At 36.7% G+C, this 22,258-nt stretch overlaps 1 long non-coding RNA gene across 2 annotated transcripts; it reads left to right on the forward strand.

The window, feature by feature from the left end:
* Positions 1-8,178: 8,178 nt before the first annotated feature.
* On the forward strand, positions 8,179-21,954 carry LOC111169247 (uncharacterized). 2 transcript variants are annotated; one of them, XR_002643157.2, is made up of 5 exons: positions 8,179-8,952; positions 9,966-10,216; positions 11,952-12,135; positions 19,230-19,270; positions 20,095-21,954. It is a non-coding gene; the product is annotated as an uncharacterized LOC111169247 (long non-coding RNA). The 2 variants fall into 2 exon arrangements; XR_002643156.2 differs by lacking the exon at positions 9,966-10,216 and having other exon boundaries at positions 8,250-8,952.
* Positions 21,955-22,258: the final 304 nt, after the last annotated feature.

Genomic DNA, 22,258 nt, shown 5'->3' on the forward strand with positions numbered 1-22,258 from the left:
GCCTCATTTCAAACTTAGGAACATTGATACAACTACTTCCCTGGGCTCCTACTCATTGGGTTTTCTTTCATCTTGTGATTTTTTTCCTGCTCTACCTGCTTCAGCATAGCATGTGAGCTCTCTAGTATACACATAGGACTCTTTCTTATTAACTCACATCCATGGATAACCTCAGTGGATACCCATGAAGGATATCCCAATATCCTTAGGGCTTGACACCTTCTGGGGCTCCCACTCCAGAGAGTGAGCCCTGCACACCCAAAGCGGAAGCTTGCTTTATGACATACAGTGTCTACTTGCTCTTAGTACAATGGAAATCCTGCTTCATGGGACAGCTGATTACATTTTCCAGTAGTTTTAATTGTGAGAAAATTATTCCTCCCCTTAAGGTTTAGATTTGAATCTCTATAATTTTTACCTTCAGGTCTCAGTAATTTTATTATCATGATACAGTTTATTGATTTACTAATGCTTTGACCAATTCTGCTGATAGCAGCTGTCTACTCACACTGTCCTAGGTTGTGAACTGTATTTCCAGATTAATTACAAAACCTACATTCTAGGGTGAAATATGAAGGTAATATCCAAACACCATAACTATAACACTAGTACAATAATCCACACAAGACAGCATTTTCCCCAGGTGGTAGCTCATGAGTCAGCCACGTGGAAGTAGAGGTTAGGCAGGCAGTTTGTTAATGGTAACTTGTGGCAAAAGTCTTGGCTGGAACATGTAACTACTGTCTGAGTGCAGAGTTCCAAGGATAGAATAAATAAAACTATTGGGACTGTCACACTCTAGATGGAGAGATTATATTATGTTGTTTTAGCAGAATCATGGAGGAACTGATTGAAGCAAGTACATATAACCTGATGGGTATTGTTCTAGGGTCTAACTATTATCTTGATCTGCTTGTTGGTATGAGGACACTGTACTGTCACCAGACTCTATATAAGCAGAGGAATGTACTTCCTAAAACTGGGAAATCAACTGTGGCTCCCAGTCAAATATGATACAGTCTCCTTACAATTTGACTGAAAGGTGGCCTGGAGATACTGAATAGTTATCTCTAGAATTATAGAGGATTCTGGCAGAGGAAGTCAGGCATTACCTTAGTCAGTTGTCCATAATGACCAGAATGACTTTTTGAGAAAGCATGATGTCATTTATATAATTCATGTAAGACCTTACCAAAGGGCGCTGCAACCTGGGAAGTGTTAGTGAAAACTGAATGGACTGAATGTTGGTGTTCCCCAAAATCCATATGTTGAAGCCCTAAATGCAAATATGATGGTATTTGGGCATGGGGCGTTTGAGAGATAATTAGGTTTCAATGAAGTCATGAGGATGAGGCCCCCATCGTGGGATTCGTGTACTTACAAGAAAAGGAAGAGAGACCAGAGCTCTGTCTCTCTCCACCATGTTAGGAGGTAGAGAGAAGGTGGCTATCTATAAGCCAGAAAGAGTTTCACCAGAAACTAAATCTGCCAGCACCTTGATCTTGGACTTCCTAGCTTTCAGAACTGTGAGAAATAAATGTCTGTTGCTTAAGCCACTAAGTCCATGGATATTTGTTATCGCAGCCTGCGCTGACTGAGATAGAGGCAAGTCCAGTTATTTAGGATATGTAGGTGCCCTAAGCCACGAGACACAGGTCCAACATATAGACGATCTGGAGCCACTCAATATCTCCTGTGAACAAGCTTAAGGTTTTTAAAAAGCCCTGATCCCCTCAGCAAGACACCAAAGCATAGGATGATAATTTGTGCTTCAGGGTCCTTAGTGGGAAAAATAGGGAGAAAGGTGCCAAATGTGATTTCAAAGGTAATCTCCTGAGATAACATTTAATCTGGGAAGTTTGGGGCAAGCTCAACTGAAGCATGTCCTGGTTGATGCTTGTGTCATACAAGGGCTTCCACAACTTAACAGGTTTAAGCTGTTAACCTGGTTTCCAGCTCACAGGCCCACTGTGGAGTTTGGATATGATAGGTCATTCCCTGGGGATTGAGAAAACCTTATTTGCTCCCAAATTCCTCACAAATTCATTTGCAGAAGGCAGGTATGCTTCAGCAAGACCGTGCTGAGAAAAGATGAAAAAGTGTTAGCACAAAACCTGAGGCATATTGAAAGACTTGGTGGAAAAAAAAATTAACAGGGAGTTAAAGTAAATTACCACACCATAATGTAGTAGAATTGAAGTATTATGCTAGAGCAGTGAAGAATGCAGGATTTGCAATCAATCTGCCTAGTTTCAAACTCCAATCCTACCTTTTATTAACTGTATGACTTTGGGAAATTTATTAAAGTCTCAGTATCCTCACTGGTTAAGGTTTACTTAACAATAAAAGGGAACCAGGAAGATGTGTTTCATATAGAATGGATAAGAGAACAAAATGACATGAAGCAAAGAGAAAGAAAGTTGCATAGTGATTGGCATAATAAACCTTCAATAAATGGCAGCTATTATTATTGGCACTATTATAGATTCTGATGTCTTAATTGCTCAGAGTGGTACCAAATAATCTTATAAAGTTATCATGGAAAGGCCTACTTTTCTCCAAATGCAGTTAGTTCTCCTCAGCTTGGGTCAAATTCTATGGGAAGTAGAAAGATAAAAATGTGAGCTTTGAATGTGCGTAGGAAATGGCTCCTGGAAAAAGTGGCATACACCGGCCAGTAGGTTGCACAAGCTTGGGCATGAGTGCTTTAGGATGGGGATTGTCATGTTGTGACGTTTTATTGACCAGTCAAATGGGTGGTTCTTTTAAAAATTTGTTAAGGGAACAATCACAAGAATAATAAATTCATTTTAGTTATGGGACATATAATCAAACTTGGCATTTAATTAACCTTGGGATATATTAGAAAGTGATGATCTATAGCAACTTTTGATCAGAAAACTTTTTCTGCAGAGGACCAGGTAATAAATTTGACTTTGTAGGCCTGGCCATAGTTATCTATAACAACTACTCAATTCTGGCATTGTAGTGTGAAAGTAGCCACAGATAATACATAATTATGGGTGTGTCTGTGTTCCAATAAAACTTTATTTACAAAAGAGATGACAGGTTGGGTCTGGCCCATAGGCTACAGTTCTCCAAGCCCTTATCAATAGAAACTAAGCCTCTCTATTTGTATATTTACATCTCAGCAATCGTAATAACTAAAGCTAAGATATTCAAAGATAGGTTCTTGGTTAAGTTGGATCTGAAAAGAAAAAAAGAAGTCAAGTAAATAATCACATTTATTATAATAATATTTTCTCATTATTTTTCTTTTCTTTTCCTTTCAATGTATCAATTCTTTGAAACATTTTATTATCTAACAGAAAACCAATACTTATTGACCTAGTCAGCAAATATTTATTGACCTACTGTGTGAAAAGCATTTTGTTATGTGATAGAAACAGAGAAGCAAATCAGGGAAAAATGGGATGTTCAATAAGCTTATAGTTTGTAGGTAAAATAGTTATGTAAACATATAATTATAATTTGGCATAGTGTCCTATAATAGAGGTGTCCTATACGCCAGCTGAACACCAGGCCCTGCCAGTTCTATTAACTTTTTTAGGATTTTATCTAGTTTTTTATAAAGCAGGTTCTTATTAGTTATCCATTTTATACATATTAGTGTATATATATCAATTCCAATATCCCAATTCATCACACAACCACCACCACCCTGCCACTTTCCCCCCTTGGTGTCCATATGTTTGATCTTTATATCTGTGTCTCAATTTCTGCCCTGCAAACTGGTACATCTGCACCATTTTTCTAGGTTCCACATATATGTGGTAATATACGATATTTGTTTTTCTCTTTCTGACTTACTGCACTCTGTATGCCAGTCTCTAGATCCATCCACGTCTCTACAAATGACCCAATTTTCTTCCTTTTTATGGCTGAATAATATTCCATTGTATATATGTACCACATTTCCTTTATCCATTCATCTGTTGATGGGCATTTAGGTTGCTTCCCTGACCTGGCTATTGTAAATAGTGCTGAAATGAACATTGGGGTGCATGTGTCTTTTTGAATTATGGTGTTCTCTGGGTATATGCAAAGTAGTGGGATTGCTGGGTCATATGGTAATTCTATTTTTAGTTCTTTTAAGGAATATCCATACTGTTCTCCATAGTGGCTGTATCAATTTACATTCCCACCAACAGTGCAAGAGGGTTCCCTTTTCTCCACACCCTCTCTAGCATTTGCTGTTTGTAGATTTTCTGATGATGCCCATTCTAACTGGTGTGAGGTGATACCTCATTGTAGTTTTAATTTGCATTTCTCTAAAATTTAGTGATGTTGAGCATCTTTTCATGTGCTTCTTGGCCATCTGTATGTCTTCTTTGGAGAAATGTCTGTTTAGGTCTTCTGCCCATTTTTGGATTGGGTTGTTTGTTTTTTTTAATATTGAGCTGCATGAGCTGTTTATATATTTTGGAGATTAATCCCTTGTCCATTGATTCATTTGCAAATATCTTCTCCCATTCTGAGGGTTGTCTTTTCATCTTGTTTGTCATTTCCTTTGCTGTGCAAAAGCTTTTAAGTTTCATTAGGTCCCATTTGCTTATTTTTGTTTTTATTTCCATTACTCTAGGAGGTGGATCAAAAAAGATCTCGCTGTGATTTATGTCAGAGCGTTCTTCCTATGTTTTCCTCTAAGAGTTTTATAGTGCCCGGTCTTATATTTAGGACTCTAATTCATTTTGAGTTTATTTTTGTGTATGGTGTTAGGGAGTGTTCTAATTTCATTATTTTACATGTAGCTGTCCAGTTTTCCCAACACCGTTATTGAAGAGACTTTCTTTTCTCCATTTATATCCTTGCCTCCTTTGTCATAGATTAGTTGACCATAGGTTTATCTCTGGGCTTTCTACCCTGTTCCATTGATCTATATTTCCGTTTTGGTGCAGGTACCATGTTGTCTTAATTACTGTAGCTTTGTAGTATAGTCTGAAGTCAGGGAGTCTGATTCCTCCAGCTCCATTTTTTTCCCTCAAGGCTGCTTTGGCTATTCAGGGTCTTTTGTGTCTCCATACAAATTTTAAGATTTTTTGTTCTAGTTCTGTAAAAGATTCCGTTGGCAATTTGATAGGGATTGCATTGAATCTGTAGATTGCTTTGGGTAGCATAGTCATTTTCACAGTATTAATTCTTTCAGTGCAAGAACATGGTGTATCTCTCCATCTGTTTGTATCATCCTTAATTTCTTTCATCACTGTCTTATAGTTTTCTGTATACAGGTCTTTTGTCTCCCTGGGTAGGTTTATTCCTAGGTATTTTATTCTTTTTGTGGCCGTGGTAAATGAGAGCGTTTCCTTAATTTCTTTTTCAGATTTTTCATCCTTAGTGTGTAGGAACGCAACACATTTCTGTGAATTAATTTTGTATCCTGCAACTTTACCAAATTCATTGATTAGCTCTAGTAGTTTTCTGGTGGCATCTTTAGGATTCTCTATGTGTAGTATCATGTCATCTGCAAGCAGTGACAGTTTTACTTCTTCTTTTCCAATTTGTATTCCTTTTATTTCTTTTTCTTCTCTGATTGCTGTGGCTAGGACTTCCAAAACTATGTTGAAGAGTGGACATCCTTGTCTTGTTCCTGATCTTAGAGGAAATGCTTTCAGTTTTTCACCATTGAGAATGATGTTTGCTGTGGGTTTGTCATATATGGCCTTTATCATGTTAAGGTAAGTTCCCTCTATGCCCACTTTCTGGAGAGTTTTTATCATAAATGGGTGTTGAATTTTGTTAAAAGTTTTTTTGCATCTATTGAGATGATCCTATGATTTTTCTTCTTCAATTTGTTAATATGATGTATCACATTGATTGATTTGCATATATTGAAGAATCCTTGCATCCTGGGATAAATCCCACTTGATCATGGTGTATGATCTTTTTAATGTGTTGTTGGATTCCATTTGCTAGTATTTTGTTGAGGATTTCTGCGTCTATATCCATGAGTGATATTGGTCTGTAATTTTCTTTTTTGGTAGTATCTTTGTCTGGTTTTGGTATCAGGGTGATGGTGGCCTCACAGAATGAGTTTGGGAGTATTCCTTCCTCTGCAATTTTTTGGAAGAGTTTGAGAAGGATGGGTGTTAGCTCTTCTCTAAATATTTGATAGAATTCACCTGTGAAGCCATCTGGTCCTGGACTTTTGCATGTTGGAACATTTGTAATCACAGTTTCAATTTCATTATTTGTGATTGGTCTGTTCATATTTTCTATTTCTTCCTGGTTCAGTCTTGCAAGGTTATACCTTTCTAAGGATTTGTCCATTTCTTCCAGGTTGTCCATTTTATTGTCATAGAGTTGCTTGTACTAGTCTCTTAGGATGCTTTGTATTTCTGCAGTGTCTGTTGTACCTTCTCCTTTTTCATTTTTAGTTTTATTGAATTGAGTCCTCTCCCTCTTTTTCTTGATGAGTCTGGCTAATGGTTTATCAATTTGGTTTATCTTCTCAGAAAACCAGCTTTTAGTTTTATTGATCTTTGCTATTGTTTTCTTTGTTTCTATTTCATTTACTTCTGCTCTGATCTTTATGATTTCTTTCCTCCTACTAACTTTGGGTTTTGTTTGTTCTTGTATCTCTAATTTCTTTAGGTGTAAGGTTAGATTGTTTATTTGAGATTTTTCTTGTTTCTTGAGGTAGGCTTGTTTTGCTATAAGCTTCCCCCTCAGAACTGCTTTTGCTGCATCCCATAGGTTTTGGATCATCGTGTTTTTGTTGTAATTTGTTCTCTAGGTATATTTTGATTTCCTCTTTGATTTCTTCAGTGATCTCTTGGTTATTCAGTAACGTATTGTTCAGCCTCCATGTGTTTGTGCTTTTTATGGTTTTTCCTCTGTAACTGATTTCTAATCTCATAGCTTTTTGGGCAGACAAGATGCTTGATATGATTTCAATTATCTTAAATTTACTGAGACTTGATTTGTGACCCAAGATGTGATCTATCCTGGAGAATAGATAGATCTTCCATGTGCACTTGAGAAGAAAGTGTAATCTGCTGTTTTGGGATGGAATGTCCTATAAATATGAATTAAATAAATCTGGTCTATTGTGTCATCTAAAGCTTGTGTTTCCTTATTAATTTTCTGTTTGGATGATCTGTCCATTGGTGTAAGTGAGGTGTTAAAATCCCCCGCTATTATTGTGTTATTGTCGACTTCCTCTTTTAGAGCTGTTGGCAGTTGCCTTATGTATTGAGGTGCTCCTGTGTTGCGTGAATATATATTTATAATTGTTATATCTTCTTCTTGGATTGATCCCTTGATCATTATGTAGTGTCCTTTCTTGTCTCTTGTAACATTCTTTATTTTAAAGTGTATTTTATCTGATATGAGTTTTGCTACTCCAGCTTTCTTTTGATTTCCATTTGCATTGAATACCTTTTTCCATCCCCTCACTTTCAGTCTGTATGTGTCCCTAGGTCTGAAGTGGGTCTCTTGTAGACAGCATATATATGGGTCTTGTTTTTGTATCCATTCAGGGAGCCTGTGTCTTTTGGTTGGAGCATTGAATCCATTCATGTTTAAGGTAATTATAGGTATGTATGTTCCTATGACCATTTTCTTAATTGTTTTGGGCTTGTTTTTGTAGGTCCTTTTCTTGTCTTGTGTTTCCCACTTAGAAAGTTCCTTTTGCATTTGTTGTAGAGCTGGTTTGGTGGTGCTGAATTCTCTTAGCTTTTGCTTGTTTGTAAAGCTTTTGATTTCTCCATCGAATCTCAATGAGATCCTTGCTGGGTAGAGTAATCATGAATTGTAGGTTCTTCTGTCATCATTTTGCATATATCAGGCCACTCCCTTCTGGCTTGTAGAGATTCTGCTGAGAAATCAGCTGTTAACCTTATGGGAGTCCCCTTGTATATTATTTGTCATTTTTTCCTTGTTGCTTTCAATAATTTTTCTTTGCCTTTAATTTTAGTCAGTTTGATTACTATGTGTCTTGGCATGTTTCTCCTTGGGTTTATCCTGCCTGGGACTCTCTGAGCTTCCTGGACTTGGGTGGCTGTTTCCTTTCCCATGTTAGGGAAGTTCTCATCTATAATCTCTTCAAATATTTTCTTGGGTCCTTTCTCTTTCTCTTCTCCTTCTGGGACCCCTATAATGTGAATGTTTTTGCATTTAATTTTGTCCCAGATGTCTCTCAGGCTGTCTTCATTTCTTTTCATTCTTTTTTCTTTATTCTGTTCTGCGGAGGTGAATTCCACCATTCTGTCTTCCCGGTCACTTATCCTTTCTTCTGTCTCAATTATTCTGCTCTTGATTCCTTCCAGTGCATTTTCATTTCAGTTATTGTATTGTTCATCTATGTTTGTTTGTTCTTTAATTCTTCTAGGTCTTTGTTAAACATTTCTTGCATCTTCTCGATCTTTGCCTCCATTCTTTTCCCGAGGTCCTGGGTCATCTTCATTATCATTATTCTGAATTCTTTTTCTGGAAGTTTTCCTATCTCCACTTCATTCAGTTGTTTTTGTGGCGTTTTATCTTATTCCTTCATCTGGTGCATAGCCCTCTGCCTTTTCATCTTGTCTATCTTTCTGTGAATGTGGTTTTTGTTCTACAAGCTGCGGGATTGTAGTTCTTCTTGCTTCTGCTGTCTGCCCTCTGGTGGATGAGGCCATCTAGAGGATTGTGTAAGTTTCCTGATGGGAGGGACTGGTGGTGGGTAGAACTGGGTGTTGCCCTAATAGGCAGAGCTCAGTAAAACTTTAATCTTCTTTTCTGCTGATGGGTGGGGCTGGGTTCCCTCCCTGTTGGCTGTTTGTCCTGAGGTTACCCAACACTGGAGTGTACCCGGCTCTTTGTTGGGGCTAATGGTGGACTTGGGAGGGCTCACGCCAAGAAGTACTTCCGAGAACTTCTGCTGCCAGTGTCCTTGTCCTCATGGTGAACCGCAGCCACCCCCTGCCTCTGCAGGATACCCTCCAACAGTAGCAGGTAGGTCTGGTTCAGTCTCCTATGGGGTCACTGCTCCTTCCCCTGGGTCCTGATGCACACACTTCTTTGTGTGTGCCCTCCAAGAGTGGGGTTTCCATTTCCCCCAGTCCTGTTGAATTCCTGCAATGAAATCCCGCTAGCCTTCAAAGCCTGATTCTCTAGGAATTCCTCCTCCAGTTGCTGGACCCCCAGGTTGGGAAGCCTGACGTGGGGCTCAGAACCTTCACTCCAGTGGGTGGACTTCTGTGGTATAATTGTTCTCCCCTTTGTGAGTCACCCACCCAGCAGTTATGGGATTTGATTTTATTGTGCTTATGCCCCTCCTACCATCTCACTGTGGCTTCTCTTTCTTTGGATGTGGGGTATCTTTTTTGGTGAGTTCCAGTGTCTTCCTATTGATGATTGTTCAGCAGTTAGTTGTGATTCTGGTGCTCTCACAAGAGGGAGTGAGCGCACATCCTTCTACTGTGCCATCTGAACGAATCTCCTGCTAGCTCTATTTTCTAGTATGAAACTATTTCCTCTCTCTTTCACTAAGTAGTTTCGTAAGGTTAGTAACATGGGGGCAAGTTTACAATAACAAGGACACACCATCCATAGTAAAAACTTAGGTAATGTTCTGTTAATTGGATTGGCTTTGCTGATTCAGTTTCTTGGGACCTCCCACATATCTCAGGAAAGATAATAAATTTGGGGGAAAAAGGATTCACTTGGGGCGTGAGGAGCAAAAATTGAAACACCCTTTAGGCATGTGTGCTACATCATTGTTTCCGTTTTTTTACATCTAACAAGTTAGGGGAGAGAGAAAGAGAGGGAACTAGCAGCAGTCAACAGTAGTTGATAATTTCTTATTTGCAAAATAATGCCATTATAAACAAAATTGTCTGATTCTTTCACCATCTTTGCATAAAACAAATACTATTTTAACATCAAAATTATCAGGAAAGATATAAACTATCTGGTATAATGTAACCTGTCTGAAAAATTACTATATTGTCTTTTTTTCCTCTCAGGCAAACAGGTGAAAATTTCATTGCAGATTTTTATCAACCCACCACAGATCAGATGTGGGAGCTCCTGGACTAGATTTCAAACATGGACAGGATCTGCATAGTCCCCATCATCATGGCAATGTTTTGTAGGCGATTCAGGAAACTCTCCTGGCACTGATTCAGAGAGGGCACATTCAGTGCCTTTTTTGTAATGGACGTGGCCAGAGGGGTTGAGATGTAATCAGTGAAGATGGTGTTTATAAGGCACAGGGGTGAGTCCTTTTGGATGTCCTGTCATCAAGTATGTAGCTTCCCCTATTTCGGTGACGAGGTCAGTGACAGGAATTGGCAAATCTGATCTTATCACCAGATCCCCCAGTTTTAACTTCCATTGCCTTTGCTGCCGCCACAGAGTAACTTTTGAAACTAGCGCCTCATAATTGAATGTGAGGCCAGCTGCTATGACGATTACTCCTGCAGACAACATGGCATCTTCAAGAGAGGGAGATATGAGTCTAGCCTCTTGGCTAAGGTACTCCTTAGGTTATAGGCTCATACTAAGACATTGTTCTCAAAGCATTGTTCTCCATGTCAGGGTGGCTGGATTAGAAGGTGGCTTGAGCAAAAGCCACACGTGCCAGAAGAGTCCTCCTTTCACAACAGCCTGCACCATAGTGCTGGGCCTGGATCACGTGCCAGATCCTCCCCTGCTCCCTCTCTGCCACGCTGGACTTAACTTGGTCACCCCTAATCTGCTCTAACTCCAAAGCATCTTGGGCAAAACTATCTCAATTCATCAGAAAAGGTCTAATAATATTGACATTCAGAATGAAAGTGGCCAGGATCTCTAGTTTTTCCCTTCCACTTGGCTCCCTAATCCCTACATAAAACGTAATCACCTTCTTCCCAGAGAGGGACTCTGATCCAAAGGCAGTGTTTTTCAAGGTACAAATGGTTCCTTTTCACCATTCAGCACAGCAGTGATCACAAAATTAACTTACATCTGCATAATGAAGGGGGAAATTCATACATGACACAGGACAATACGATTTGCTTTGAGGTGATTTTCTGTCTTACATTGTCTAGGAATGCCAGGCAGCCTTTAAATAACAACTCCTCTCACTTTAGTTCTACTTAGCTTGATCCCTTGTTAATTTGGTTTATTATTCAACCAAAATGTAAGCCAGTTACTCACATTTTTCATTTAATGGTACACTTTTTAATGAGTGTATATAATTGTCATTTCACTTGACTGTAGCTTCATACTCTTAAATGTGGCTATCACTGCATTAAAATGTTTGCCTACAAGCTGAAAACTGTGCTTTAATATAATTTTTTACAAAGTGCTTTGAGCTCTTCAGTTTGACAGGAAAACAGAAATCCAGATGATTATTTCTTTTACAGTTTTAAAAAATGTCGACACAGTCTAATTTTATTTAATTGACAAGATAAAGAGCAATGCTTGTATGGTCAGTGAAGACTTCTGTATGGAATTTGAACAAATATTTAGGTTGTAACAGTTGTAACTTTCTCCATTACAAATTCTGTGAACTCTCAAGGCATCAGTATTTCTCCATTCCTTTCTAGCTTCTTGGGACATTACAAGAAGAAAGACAAGGTGAGAGGATGTAGAAACAATTGAGTATATGGGTCACAAAACTAAAATCTGCCTACTTCATAGGATGAAAGGGAAGGAAAGAAATAAAATCTCACCAAAAGTTAAAACAGTAATTAGGGAGCAGCTCTTCAGAGAAAGAGATAAAAGGAAACGGCAGAAAGGCCAAGGGAAGCTGAGTGCTTAGAACTGGCAGAGGTGCTCCCAGGCTTGGAGTGATTGGCTCAAAGAGAGCACAACATTAAAGGAGGCTTTGAAAACACCTCAAATGCAGAATGAAAAAGGATAGCTAAGCGGGGATTACTTTATCTTGAGGAAGGACATGTTTTATTTATGTCTATATAAACAGATATAAAAAGTTATATCACTTTGCTTGTTTCTTTTTTTGTTAGGAACAGCGCTGTTTTGTAAAGATGGACCCTGGGCTTGGCTTGAGCAGATCAGATGGTCTGACCCTGATTTACTCGAAAGAAATTCTTGAAGCATAAGGCAAGAAAGATGGTATTCAGGGTGCTTGAAAAGAATGGCGACTAATCCATGGCCCTATAAACTGTGGAGCTGTGGGAAATGTTACAGGTAAATGAAAGGCATGATCCATGTAACCTCAATGAATCTGAGCTAGAAAATGGGAGAACTGGAAGGAGATGAGTAATGGAATCAAATATGAGACTTTCCCCCTCTCTCCCAACTTATTACTTTTAATTCCTCTTTTCTTGCGTGCTTCCAAACAGCTCAGTGCTGTGTTTCTAATATATTCCTTGAGTGGGATTGTCCTCCTGATTGTTTTTTCTGCTGGCTGTATTGCAGGAGGGATGAAGCATGAGGCCCTAAAATATACCTTCCTTGATTCCCACCCTCAGTCATAAATCCTCAGAAAACTTAAAAGGTGAATGTGTATTTGTTCCTTACTGTAGCCTAAAAGCTCAAGGCAATCACTTTCCTTAACCAGGCGTCTCTTTCTGGCCAATTGGTGCTGGTGCATATTTCTCCCACAATAGTTCTCACATGGAATCAATCTCATAAATCAATATAATTCCAACCCAACCCATATCACTATCACCATGACCGTCACTACTTCTTCTACCATGGTGGCAACCATTACGATTAGCTGACATTTACCAAGCACTTGCTATATGTTGAGCACTACATTGAAACTTTTCTATACATTAACTCATTAAACTTTACAGTAATCCTCTAAGATAGATGCCCAAATTCATATAGCAAGAAACTCTCAGAGCAAGAACTCAAACTTTGATCTGATCTTTCATTATATTATGCAACCTTGTTATTTGATGCCTTGGGTATTTGTTTTCTCTGTCAGTACTGCCTGACCTCTTTCCCCTAAACCATCACTCCCTTACTGCTTCCATCTGCTGCAGGTTGCTCTCTCTGAGAGGAGCATTCCACAAAGTCCTGGGGCCCTGAGGGTGGGAGCTTTTACTTAGCTGAAGGGGTCTGCCTCTGTGGCTGAAAGATGGGTGTTTTGAACATCCGTGCAATGTTGTTATCGTGTGTTTCTCTCTTATTATGGTTTGCTGAAGAAGATCACAGTCTACTAGGGCTCTGTGACTCTGGTGTGGGTACCCCAGCCAGATCGTCAGTGTGGTATTCCCTGTGTTCTCTTCCTTCATCAATTGTAGACCTTCTGTGGTCTTATGGGATGGCAGAGAACACATCAGTCTGCACCTCTAAGTGAAATGTCTCTCCTGCCTAAGTCTACGTTGTACCGTAACTATAGAAAGTAGTGAATCCTTATTTTGTTGAATTACTGAGAGTGGGGTTCTTTGTTACAGTAGCTGGTATTACTTATCCAAACTAATACATCCCTGTACTGGTCTTACTTATCACAGTAATAAGGATGATACTTATTACTTCCTTTCATCCTTACACATTTTAATAAAAGCTTTGGCTTTCACCAGGATGAAGATAATAAAATATGGGAAGAAAAGAGGGGATATGAAAAGGAGAAAAGAAGGAAAGAAAGGAGGGGAAAATGACAAAATAAAGGAGGGAAGGAAGAAGGATTGGTATTTAGATATACCATTTTGATAAGAAAAAAGATGTTAGGATGGCTCACAAAGCTCAGGGAAACATTTACATTTACCATTTTATTATCAAGTATATTATAAAGGATACAGATGAACAGCTAGATGAAAAGGTACACAGGGCAAGGTCTGTAAAGTTCCCAAGTGCAAGAGCTTCTGTCCCTGGGGTGTTCTATGTCCTGGCCATGTGGATGTATTCATGAACTCAGAAGTTCATCAAATCTCATTATGCAAGTGTTTTCACAGAACTTAACCTGCAGCCCACCTCCCTTTCCCCTTTCCAGAGGTTGGTGGGTGCAGCTGAAAGTCCCAGTCTTCTAATCATTGGATCTTTCTGGTGACCAGCCGCATCCTAAGGCTGTCTAGAGGCCCCATTTTAAGTCACTTCATGAACCTAAACCCAAGTGTGCTCAAAAGGGGCTCCTTAAAAATAACAAAAGACACTCCTATCCCTCAGGAAATTCCAGTAATTTTTTAGGAACTGGGGAAAAAGTCCAAATGTATTTCTTAATATACCAGAGGTCACCATTTCTAGAGTATGCTCCTCTGGCTTTTGAGCTCTTATTCTTCCTGAGAGCTATCACTCTTCTCCCCATTCCTCTAGGAACATATTTTCTTCTTTTTTTAAAACAAATTTTACCTTTTGTTTAATGACCACTTTAATCATAATCACTTTAATCTTCAGAAATGTTTTTAATACACATTGATTTTTCTCTATCATCTCACATTTTGGCTTTCCTCAATCATTTAGTCAATTAGCCACATATTATTTTGCTTGATATTATTCTTATTTCTATATATACAGTTTATGCAGATAGATTGAAAGCTCCTTGAGGCCTGAGAGGATGTCTTGTTCTTCTTTATTCATAGGGGTATCAGGCATAATATAGATGCTGGATAATTAATGGATTTCCATAATTATTATTTGAAGACAGGTTCCTATCTACCATGATTATGTAATACCTTAACACGTTTACATGTTCATGAAAATTAAATATGAGGCAATGGTTTATAATAGTGAAGGAACTCATTAGAAATTTCATGAATCATGATTCTCAAGATAAGATTTCTGTTATTTTAAGAGTGATGTGATACTGGGACCACAACTTTCATTTTGTTTAAATATAAACAATTCTATAGACCTGTAGTCTTTGTAGCCCATTAGAGACATTAATAGTGCCAAGGAAGGCAGCCAACTTTAGCTCAAATAAACAAATGATTAGAGATGACAACCAAAATTTAAACCAAACTCTCATGGCTCTCTTCACCCCTCTGCACTTTGTTCTGGGTTCTATTACCTGTAACATACCTGCATTCATACAGTACCATTCACAGATGTTGCTTCTATTCAGCATAGAATAGCTTTATATTTTTAAAGGATATTATTGTGTATATCCATAGGTACAGGTTTCCGAAAACTTCCTACAAAATTATCATCATATTAACAAAGCAAAACTTCCTACCTCTATTTTGTACCTTGCTTTATCAGTCAGCATGGAAGCTTTTTAGGTTTGTAGGTCAATGGAGTAGAAGAAAACACAAGACCAGGAGAAGAGAGGCAACCAGGAGCTGGAGGGTACCTGGGGAAAAGGAGTGGAGAGTGGAGTTGAAGCTTTGCACCCTGGCCAACAAGGTCCATGAGGGTGATAGCATTTCAGAAGCCGCTGACAAGTCTACGGCTTTCTTTTAACCTAAAAGCAGAAAACAATGCCTGGCCAAAAGTGCTATTTCAATTTAAGTGTGTGAATGGGAGACATTATGTCCACATCATATTAATTTGGGATGTGCTATGTAAAGAAAAACGGAAAGAGTCCCATTTTCTCTTCTTACACCCCTGAGTTTCTTAATCTATTTTTAGCTTTTGTCCTTTCAGCTCAGCCAGGAGCTGCCTTGAGACTCAGTCTATGGAAGTGTGCTGGGCTCTGAACTGAGCTGTAAAGAATGAAGGTGAAGTTTTGAGCTGCTAGATTCATGGCTGGGGTTTTTACACACACATAAAATATGAATCTCAGTTGTATACAAAGCTGAACCCATCGTGCCAAAAAGATCCCAGTCAAGCAGGCCTGTAAAATGAAATCCTCTTGGACTAATTTAAGGAGACCTGAGTGATATAAATTGTGGCCTGCTCAAATGCAGGAAAAAAAAAAAGTTTCCAACTTGAACACATGTTTCTCTCTTGGTGCCGTTGGCAGCCCTGGTGTATGGGCAATGGGAGCAAAAAACAGACCCAGAAGTTAGATCTCGATTCATTTTCCAAATAACTCTGCAGCTCCCTGTTTATACTGGTCTTGTGGGCCTAATGAAACCCTCTCCAGTGAGAATTTAATACAGAGATAAACTTTTCAATAAATAAATGGCTCTGAGTTGGCTCAACGCTAATGCCTTTCAGTATGGTTTAACCACTTCTCTGGAATTGGTATGCATAGAAGGAAAATGCTCGTAAAACCATTCCCGATAAAAGAATTAATTCACACAGAACACTGAGCCGGAACCTCTGCCTATCAGACTGAGATTTCTCTATTTTATTTCGATTTTTCACTAACCATCTTAAAGGTCTTTTGTTATCTGACTAGGTACAAACGCTCAAGGTCCCTCTGACCTTCTTAAGCAGGCACTTAAATGGCTATTAGAGCAATTAAATACTGTTGTATGTAAAAAGATTTCAATATCTGTTTAGGAGATTTCACATAGTAGAAGGAGATGCACTGCAAATAACATGTGTAACCTTGAGGATGAGTTTCATTTGAAGCAACATTCAAGCTCTTATCTCATATAAGAAATTAACTTGTTAGGATTTGAGAAGTGCATCGTCTTCATACACTGGGAGAGAGGATCTGCTCTTTTCTGTAGAAGATAGAAAATAATTTCTGTGACTGTCATTTAGTTAAGTTTTTAGACAAAGATACTTCTATCAAGTCACCATGTATTAATTTAAAAATATTTTTTCTATTTAAAAAGATTTTAACAAATATTGTTTGAGCATTAGCCAGCATTCAGAGCGTTCATAATATTCCAGACCATGATCCTTTCCTCAGTAAGTCAATTAATGTACAGAGAAGACAGCATAGTCATGAATATTTTATCAAAAATTAGATTTCCACTTTCTTGTGGTACACATGAGAATCTTAGAAATCAAAATATGCTTTTCTTTTCAGTTTCAAAAACAGAACAAAAACCTACAACTTTGTGCAAATTGATGTGGCTTATTTCTCCAAGTGTTGGGTAAATTGCTCTCTTCCAACCTCACATCATTATAAGAGAGAATGATTAATGTTGTAATCAATTTATAAGGGGTTCATAAGGATTAAAACAAAAGTGTAATAGAAAGTAGACACTGTTTCAAGAAACTGTTTTATGAAACACTGAAAAATATATTTTATATAAATATGATAAAAATTTTTTAACATAATATATAAACGGTTATAATTTTTCTTTTTTTTGCTGTCTAAGGAAACAATTTTCCAAAAGAAAATGTGAATCTCCAATGTATCGTCATAATATTGTTATAACATAAAGATAGTTTAGTAAGCCAAATAAGAATTTTCAGGAACTGTTTGCTACTGAGATGTGTGCTATGTAAATCCAAAGAAAGCATTGCAAATAGATCCTCTAAAATAGAGTCGATATTTTTTTCTTTGAGAGTCTCTCTCAAATGTCAAAAGTTCTCCTGTTTCTAGTTTCTATAAGAAAAGATTTTATTTTCTAATATACTTAATCAAAACTTAACTCTAGTGGTTACTATTTTTATAAGGTTATTCTAATAGGACCTTTTACAAAAATGATGGGCCTGAGCTCTGAAGTTCAGAATGTCAGGCCTGGAAGTTTACTATAGCTTCAGGGCAAAGCCGGCCTTATTCTGGGGCAGAAATGGGTGCCAGAGTGATCAGAGGTGTACTAAAGTCTTAGAATTCAAAGCTTTCTGCCAACCTAATATTACTACAGAGTTTGAATCCTGGTGTTAACGATTTCTTTTTATGCTTTAGCCAGGAATGGCAATAGATTTCACTTCATTTTCCAATGTTGGCAGTGGCTGCTGGGCCTGCATGTTTAAGATTGTTTGACTGCTACAAAGATCAATGGAAAAGAGTAATACGATTGTTTAACAATGTCTGTCGTGGGTCAGGGCTAGATGGTACTGTATCTGACAACCTTCTGGGTTATCAATTTGGCCATATAAAGCATAAATACCTCCTAGGATGGTATTTACTATGCCTATTATTTCGTCTTTGGAATCCTTTTTTTTGGGTAAGCATATTTATACATATGTACACATGGATACTTGTTCATATATATTAACAAACATAGATAATTATAGATACTGGGAATATATAAATACATGTATTTATATTTTCACACAGATTGTGAGTGTAGAGCTCAATGAAATTTTACAAAGTGAACATATTAATATAATTACCACTCAGAATGAATATCAGAATAGAAACAAAATATTACCAGCACCTCAGAAGCTCCTTGTCCCTTCATAGTCATTATTTACTCCCCTCCCCAATAACAACATATTTTGACTTTTAACACCTTCTATTAGATTTGCCTGCTTTAAAATTTACGTTAATGAAACCATACAGTATGTCTTCTTTTGTGCATGCCTTCTTTAACTCAGTATTATGTTTATAAGATTCACTCATGCTGTGGCATATAGCAACAGTTTATTTTCATTGTATAGTATTTCATTTCATGAATATGCCACGATGTATTATTACATATTACTGGTAATTAACATTTGGGTTGTTTCTACTTTTGGGTTATTAACACTGCTATGAGTATTCTCATGCATGTCTCTTGTAACATATATGTATACCTTCCTTTTTTTTTTTTTCTTTTTTTTTTTTTTTTTTGCGGTATGTGGGCCTGTCACTGTTGTGGCCTCTTCTGTTGTGGAGCACAGGCTGCGGACGCTCAGGCTCTGTGGCCATGGCTCACGGGCCTAGCCGCTCCGCGGCATGTGGGATCTTCCTGGACGGGGGCGCGAACCCATGTCCCCCACGTCAGCAGGCGGACTCTCAACCACTGCGCCACCAGGGAAGCCCATTCCATTCTAATTTTTATCTTTTCTTACTTTATTGGTCTAAATAGAATTGGTGAGCATTCTTGTCTTGAAATGCTTTTAATATTTCATCATTAGGAAGATATTTGCTGTTGGCTTTTTTGTGCATATGTGTTATCAGATTATGGAAGTTTCCAGCTGTTTCTAGTTTGCCAAAAGTTTTTTTTTTTTTAATTATGCTTAGGTATTGTATTTTATTAAATGCATTTATCCAAATTCTGAGAAAATCATATGATTTTTCTCCTTTATCTGATGATGTGGTGAATTATATTGATTCTCAAAAGTTTGACCAATCATACAGCTGTAGAATAAATAATGCATTTTCCTTTTCTATATTTTTGGATTTGATTATATTTTATATAGGGTATTTTACATCTACTTTTATAAGAGCTATTGGCCTATTTTGTAATTGAAATTTTCCTTTCCTTTAAGTTTCTTGTCTAGTTTTAGTATCAAGAAACCATAGAATAAGTTAGTTGGTAAGTGTTTCTTCTTTTTATTTTCTCAGGAAACTATTTAAAATACATAATCAAATTAATATTATGTTTTACTTTAATGCTTAGGAAAATTCATCAAGAAGCCATATGGGCCTGAATTTATCTTTGTGAGTACAAAGTTGTACTTTTCAAGCATTTTATATATTTCATTCAAAATTTTCAAATTTACTGGCTTAGAATTATTCATAATATTCCCTTATTATTTTTTAAAGTCTGTAAAACGTATAGAACCTATCATATTTATCTTTTCATTCCTGATACTGGTGATTTATGCCTTTCTTTCCTTTTGTTTTTTCTTGATTGATATTGCTAAGGGGTTATCAATTTTATTAGTCTTAAAAATAAATTTTGCTCCTCTTGATTTTCCTCAGTGTATTAAAAAAAAAAATCCATCAGCTTGTGCTCTTTTCTCCTTTACTAATTTTTGTTTGATTTGCTCTTTTTTTCTCCAAGCTCCTTGAGATTGATACTTAGATCAGGCATATTTTTTTCCCTTACATATGTGTTTAAGGACTTACTAAATTTCCATCTAAGCTTAGCTCTAAATTCATCCCATAAAATTTGATTCATTATGTTTTTACTTTCATCAGTTTAAAATATTTTTTAAATTTCCTTTAGGATGGCTATTTTGACACATGGGTTAAGTAGGAATATATTGGCTGATTTACAAACATTTGGGGATTTTCCAGTTATTTTTTGTTTTTATTTCTAGTTTAATTCCACTGTTGCTGGAGAACATACTAATTTTAATGCTTTGAAATTTTTTGAGACTTGTGCTTTATAGTTCAACATATGGTCAATTTTGGTAAATGTTCAGTTTACACTTGAAACAATGTGTTTCATGCAGGTGTTGGATGCAGGATTCTATTAATGTTAATTAGGTGAAGTTTGTTAATCATGTTTTCAAATATTTTATTCTTTATTCCTCTAGTGATTTTTGGTCTGCTTCTTAAATCAGTTACTAAAAGAAGCATATTTAGGACTTCTTTGGTGGCACAGTGGTTAAGAATCCACCTGACAATGCAGGGGACACAGGTTCGAGCCCTGGTCCGGGAAGATCCCACATGTTGCAGAGCAATGAAGCCTGTGCACCACACCTACTGAGCCTGTGCTCTAGAGCCTACGTGCCACAACTACTGAAGCCTGCTCACCTAGAGGCTGTGTTCCGCAGGAAGAGAAGTCACCGCAATGAGAAGCCCACGCACCCCAACGAAGAGTAGCCACCCACTTGCTGCAACTACAGAAAGCCCATGCATAGCAACAAAGACCCAACACAGCCATAAATAAATAAATAAATTTATAAAAAAAGAAGCATTTTATAGTCTCCAACTATAATTGTAAATTTATTATTTTTTCCTTATATTTCTTTTTATTTTTGGTCCATTTCTATGGTATTTCCCTTGTATCATTTCTCATGTTATATATTGCCCTTTTATCTTTTTTTGATTAAATCAGATAGTTATTTGTTTTAAAAACCTGAAATTTTGATTTTTAATTAAATTTGCTCTTTTTTTAATCTTCCGTATTAATTCCACTTTTATCTTTATTATTTCCTTTCCTCTGTGAGTGTGTGTGTGTGTGTGTGTGTGTTTAGTACATTTTGGGTTGTTTTCCTTCTTGAGCTGGGAATTTATTTTTATTCATATATATATATATTTAAGGTTATAGATTTTTTTCTGGGCACTGATTAAAATATATCCCACAAAATCTGTTATGCAGTGTTTTGTTATCTTTTTTTAGATATTCTGTAATTTCATTTTGTAGGTTCACTCTCATCTAAGAGTTGTTTAATGGAAGTTTTAAAATTAACTGTTAGGAAGTTAATTTAAAAACTTTTGTTACTAAATCTGAGTTTTACTGCACTGTGATATGAGAGTGTTCATTGTGAGAATTCTAAATTATGAAAATTACTAATGTTTTCTTCATAACCTCATACACAGCAGTTTTCATGCATGTTCACTTTAGAAGAAAGTGAATTCTTCCAGAAAGTGAATTTCTTCCAGAAAGTGAATTTTACCAGGGTAAAAATTCTGCCATATATATATATATATATATATATATACACACACACACACATACATAGAGAGAGAGAGAGTATTATATATATTTTTCTTTATATTCATGAGATTTACTGACTATATCATTAGATTCTCTGTAACAATTTTTGTTTACTCAGTCTGTTTTGTACTGACAGTAGTATGTTAAAGCCTCCTCCTATTTTGTTTCTATGTTTTCTTGCATTTAAATTAATTTTTTGCTTCATATAATTGGCTGCTGTGTTATTTTCTGTAGATATTTATGATACTTATACCTTCTTGTGAATCTTGCCTCTTATTATTAAAAAAGTATCATTCCTTGTTATGTTTCAATGATGTAGGTCTGTATTCTACTTTGTTTGATATCAGTAACACTATCCTTGTTTTTCTGTTGTTTCCATTACTTATACCTTTGTTCATTCCCTTAATTTAAGCTTTTCTGAATCATTCTGTTTTGGGCATATCTTGCGCATATAGAAAATACTTGGTCTTTATCAGCTAAATTAAAAATCCTTTTCATTTAATATAGTTAAGCCTATTTCCACTTGGCGTTATTATGACAATAATGACAAATATTATTATGCACATTATATTACCTTTGTCATATTTCTTTCTCTATATTATGTTTAAAATATTCTTTATAAAATTTGTTGGCATATAGAAAAGTTTGTATTTCTGTTCTATTAGTTATCTTTGTACTTATACCCTTATTATTGTCCTTATTTCCTTTTATATATGAGTTGCCTAATTTTGACTTTGTCAGCCCATAAAATACAAAGATAGAGCATATATCATGTAAAAAATAACATTACCTTTTGTCTTTTTCTTCTCTAGTTTTCCTTATTCAACTGACTCTTACTTCATTCCTGCCCATTTTTGTGTTTCTGTATCTATTCTAAGTTTTTTCCCTATGTCCCCAAATACTTGTGTGTTGATATTTTAATTTAGTTTGAAGTGCTGTGTTAATTTCCTTTTGCATCATAAATTTCCTTCTTTCTTTTTTTCTCTCTTTCTTTTTTTTTTTTTTTTAGGGCAGTGATTGTTTTCATTAGCTTCTTA

Source organism: Delphinapterus leucas, chromosome 1, assembly GCF_059928025.1.
Source record: "Delphinapterus leucas isolate spDelLeu-1000000601 "Yukka" chromosome 1, BTC_Dleu_Yukka2, whole genome shotgun sequence".
NCBI classification, from domain to species: Eukaryota; Metazoa; Chordata; class Mammalia; order Artiodactyla; family Monodontidae; genus Delphinapterus; species Delphinapterus leucas.